This window comes from Cupressus sempervirens, chromosome 9, assembly GCF_028749045.1.
Source record: "Cupressus sempervirens isolate cs-2001-9-10 chromosome 9, ASM2874904v1, whole genome shotgun sequence".
NCBI classification, from domain to species: domain Eukaryota; kingdom Viridiplantae; phylum Streptophyta; class Pinopsida; order Cupressales; family Cupressaceae; genus Cupressus; species Cupressus sempervirens.
In genome coordinates, this window is record NC_143126.1 from 596,619,763 (window position 1) to 596,625,082 (window position 5,320).

Below are 5,320 nucleotides of genomic sequence, written 5' to 3' on the forward strand. Positions count from 1 at the left end.
CACTGTGCAAATAGTCAAAGTAAAGCTACTTATCCTAAGTGCTGACAAATTGCTAGAAATTATAGTTGTACTATGTTGATTTAAGACTTTTTAATGAGCATTCATTTTCTTGTTTCCCCTTGGTCAATGTTTTTGTCTAATTTTGTTTTAATACAATTAAGGGTTTGTGAGATTCTAGTTTAGATGTTGGTTTGAAGCAATTTTAATAATATGTTAAATTGTCAAGTTTAATTGTATTCAATATAGGGTTGTAAGTTTTGCACCTAGAAATTTCATTAGTTAGTAGTTACTATTTTGAGTTGCCATAAGCTAATTTTAGCTCTCTAGAAAAACTAGAAGTGTAGCTTTGGACCAATTTCTTGGAATACAATCTTTCTAGTGGTAAGCATGCATTTGGTGGTTGTTGGAGGGAGATAATGAATTTTTTATGGATTTTTTTAAGTTAATATTTTGTCACATACTTTAATGGGTTTGTTCTCTACATCAAGATATCAAAAGTCCACAATCTTACGAATTCATTGTTCTATCATTTTTTTCCACAATATTCTTACCATTTGGAGCTTAAGGGGTGGGCAGGTTTCCTATGTTTATTAGTTGAAAAATGTCTAGTCTAGTTCCTATTGTGATATCTTAGCTTTCTTAATTAATAAAACTACCATTTAAATGCCAAGGTTAAGGTTACTTCATATTTTTAATTAGAACTAATGTATATGGGCTTTGTGGGGTGCCCAAATGACCATTACCATATTTTGTTTATGCCTCTACTTTTCTTTTCTATTTTTCTTTTTTTTTCATTTGCTGAGTAGGATTTTTTTGTGTTAATAATATATGTAGATAATTAGATGATTAAAGAGACAATTTATGTGAGACAAAATTTTCTACTCTTGATGCTTTGGGCATCTGATGATAGCTAACCACCAAGATCTCTGAGGTCCTTTTAAGTACAAGTATTTTGATTCATAATCTATAATTTATGTGTGATGTCTATTACCTATCACCAAATTGTTGTTAGTTGGTTTCCATTTTGTAAGTTACATTTTGGTACTATAAGACCAAATGTGAGACATTTTTAGTTTTTTTCCTTTTTATTCTCAGTGAGTCCATTTGTTACCATGAATGCTAATGCTATGAGAAAACATTGCAGATTAGTGTTATGATTTTGTTTGTCATTGATGACAACATAGTAAGACTGATAGAGCAGTAGACTAAGATTTATGTATTGAGGATATCACATTGCATATGTTCCCATGTGTAGTTAACAATATAGACTAAAGCATGTATCTAACATATGGTCGAGTGTGGAGAACTTTAATCAATAGCGTACGAAAGATATTGATGATTTACTGAGAACCACATGAAAATAGAGTATTGAGAAAATAGTTTCTATTGTATGATCAATATGACATATTGTGCTTGGAATGAAGGGTTTCATAGTTAACTAGAGGGAGTAGACTAATAACTGATGATGTTAGCAAGTGTACAAGTACAAAAGTTGCATGTGTGAAAGTTTGGAAGCAAGTGGAGCCTATAGCATTAATTATATATGTATTTCATATCAAGCTGACTCAAATGAATGTTAAGTGTATGGAGCCAACTCAAAAGATTAACAATTGAGTATGGTATAAAGGAAAGATGCTTTCCAAGATCTAGTGATTATGATTGCGATGTAGAAGTAGAGAAGACTTGTGAATTGTGAAGTAGAAGAGCAGAGTAATATGTTAATGTTTGTAAGTGACCTTTAGGGTTACTGATGAGTTCAAGATCTATTTGCATGATCTAAAGGTGAAGAAGTCTAACATACTAGATAGACGAAGAGAAAATAAATTATTCCACATTTATTATTCTAGAAGGAATAGTACTAAGATTAATTGGACAATGGGTTCATTGATCTAAGCCTTAAGCTATTTGGACAATGGGTTTAGCTACCTTCTTCAACTCCTAATAGGATTGGAATCTCCTAATAGGGATTCAAAGTCTCCTAATAGGGACTCTTTGTACTAAGAATTTTAATAGACTCCTAATAGAGTCTATCCTCTAACAAGAAATATTTAGATTAGTACATTATTCAATGGGTATCATTCCCACCAAAGTTTTCCCTCTGATCAAGGGTTTCCCTAGTGAACATATCTGGTGTATGTGTGTATGCACATTTCTTTATGATTATTGTTTACTTTGGTTGATAAAGTAAGAATTGGTTAAGATTGATATATAAATGATTCACCCCCCTGTTGCCCCGCCCCCTCTCAGTTATATTGGTGAACTATTACTTCTAACAATTGGTATCAGAGCCTCAGGTCCTTGAAAGAAAGTCTAACTTTGGGAAGATCCATGAAAAATATGTTTAGGAAGGAAAGCCCTAGATTCAATGGCATAAACTACAATAGCTAGAAGGATAGAATGACGACTCATCTCTTGTGCATGGGACTAGGATATTGGCTTGTGACCAAGACATCCAAAAACATTGCAGAAGAAGACAATCTTGAAACCTACACTAAAGAATAGAGAGAAGTATTTATGTGCAATATAAGGGCAAGAGAAGCAATACTATCAACATTACCTGAAAGTGAGTATAGTCAAGTAAAACTACTTAAAACATCTCATAAAATTTGGAAAATTTTAGAAGCTAATTATGAAGGTGATACACATGCAAAAAGAGTTAGATTGCAAAATTTGCATTGTGCATTTCAAGATGCTATAATTATGGAAGATGAATTTGTAAGAAGCTATATTGGAAGAATATCTGAGATTGTTACAGGAATCACATCTCATGATGGAAAGAAATATGATGATGAAGTGATATGGAGTTTGACATTTTGAAATCTATTGTTAAATGGTGATCTAGAATAAGTACTAATTATTGAATGGAAACAACATTCAATTGACTTGCTTGTTGTGATTATTCCAAGTGTTTGTCGATAGTTCTAAAAGAAGCATTGTAATCACACATTTTAGATTAGAAGAATGAAGTAAAATAAATATCTAGGAGATTATTAGAGGCATACAAAATGCTAGGCATAAAGCTCACCTATTCTGATGGGCTTTGGAAAGAGTTTCCTACTATTGTGGTGACCATAGTGATGTAGGACCATCCAGAGGTATAAGGGCAATCTTGTGTCACCCAAAAAAATGTACTTAGACTTAGTTTCTATTTCATGTGTTTTCATTTTTGGATACCCATTTGGGTCAAATAAAGATTCCAACTCTCATAGTTCCACTATCAGTGTTCTAAGATAGAGTATTTGAGCACCTTGGGATACGTGTAAATGCCAAAAAAATAAGAGTACATAATTGAGCCATAATTTTGGTGAACTAGAAGGTGTAAATTGGTTAGATTATTTTAATTATAATTTAGAGCATTCCAAAAAAAGAATCAGGTCAAAAGGCCCCATGGTTTGAAAGTTATTGCAGTTTTTTGGTTTTTGGAGACCTCCTAAGAGTGCTTCAAAGTCAGGTTAGGGGCATTAAATGACCTCAAATGAGGCTAAAAAATGGGGGATGAGTGAAGCTTGTCCATAGGGCTATAGAGAACTTTGAGAGATTTCTGAAAATGTAAATGGTTCATCAATTAGAGCTACGGTTCAAAAGTTATGCCTCCCAAAAGTTCGGTTACCATTTTTGGATTCTTCTAATTTTGTGCTGACTTCTAATGTCACTTCTAGAGCCTTCTATTTGGTTGGTGGATGCCAACTAGAACTTTCTAGAATTTATTCCTAATCCTTAACCCTCCAGGGTCTATTTAAGAGCATTTTTGGCATTGTAAAAGGTAGTTCAGAGTGGAGTTTGAGAGAAGGTACTTGGAGAAGAATTTATCTCTAGATTTATGCTATTGTAAGCCCATAGGGCATGTTTTGGAGTTTGTTTCTCTGCACTAAGTGTACTATCATATTTTTATAGTTAATAAAATTTTCCCTTTCCTGTTGTGTCCATTCTGTGCTTGGTTAGTATCCCCATCAAGTGGTATCAGAGCGGGTTTTCCTGAGTGTGTAGATAGAGCGCCAACTGTGAGGCAGTTTGCACTAGGACTGTGTGGTTGTGGGTTTGAGTTAAGAAGATGCCTCCACAAAAAGAGCATGGTGGAAGGGCTAGAGCTATTAATCCTGAGGACGTTAGAGCCCTCCAAAGGTAGGTACACACATTGCAGGAGGAGCTCCGTAGAGGAACAAATGTTGCTATAGGTGACGAAAGTGAGGATGACAATGAAGAAGAAGAAATTGGACCAAAAAGGGAATTTGACAAGAAATTTTTGAATTAGGTAGAGGAAAGGCTTTTTAGGGCCATTAATAAGTTTGGGAAAAGACCTACAATTGATGTGGGTTTATTTTCAGGAAATTTGAAACCAAATGAGTTGATCGATTGGATCAATGAACTTGAAGAATACTTTGAGTATGAGGATATCAAGGATCTAGATAGGGTTAAGTTTGCAAAAGCCAAACTGAAAGGACATGCCAAAATTTGGTGGAAAGAGGTTCAATTGGAAAGAAATAGAAGAGGAAAGGATAAGATCACAAGGTGGGATCACATGGGGGACAAACTAAAGAAGCAGTTCATTCTTGTTGACTATGAGCTTGATTTGTTTAAGAAGATGCATGGGTTAGAACAAGCAAAAAAATCAGTCCAAGAATATACAGAGGAGTTTTATTGACTTTTGGTTAATGTGGTGCATGTAGAAGAAAATAAGGAGAAGGTTTCTCGTTATATCACTGGTTTGCAACCTAGCATCCAGGAGGAATTAAGTCTGGTAATAATGACCAGCATTGAAGAGGCATACCAGTTTTCCCTATGAGTTGAAGAGAAGCTAAATAAGAGGTTTGAAGGGACACAAAGAGGGTGCAGTCAAGGAGGAAGGGGTAGTGGTAGGTCATCTAGAGGCCGAAATGAAACCCAAAAGAAAAATGAAGATGTGGGTACAAGCAGGAACTAGAGGAATGAGGGTTTCAACTACTCCCATGATCAAGACTTTAGAAATTAGAGAGGAAGAGGTAGAGGACATGGAAAAGGAAGAGGAGGCTTCCATGGTACCTATTTCTATTGTAATGAAGAAGGTCATCATGCCTTTGAATGCCCTGCATGACAAGGAAGGACAGATAGGAGAGCTGAGGGTCAAGCTAGGGTTTCTCATCTGGATGAGGATGCACAATCATCACATTCAAAGGATGAAAAAAGAGGATAGACTTTGGTAAATGAAAGGGTCCTACTAAGTGGTGATATTGAACCAAGACAAAGGAGTTTATTTCGTACTAGGTGCAAGTGTGAGGATAAATATTGTGATGTGATCATTGATAGTGGTAGCACTAATAACCTAGTATTAGAGGAGATGGTC

At 35.0% G+C, this 5,320-nt stretch overlaps 1 non-coding gene across 1 annotated transcript; it reads left to right on the forward strand.

Moving 5' to 3' along the window:
* The first annotated feature begins 853 nt into the window (after positions 1-853).
* On the forward strand, positions 854-934 carry LOC149540095 (small nucleolar RNA SNORD24). Its single transcript, XR_016356579.1, has one exon. It is a non-coding gene; the product is annotated as a small nucleolar RNA SNORD24 (small nucleolar RNA).
* The last annotated feature ends 4,386 nt before the right edge of the window (positions 935-5,320 follow it).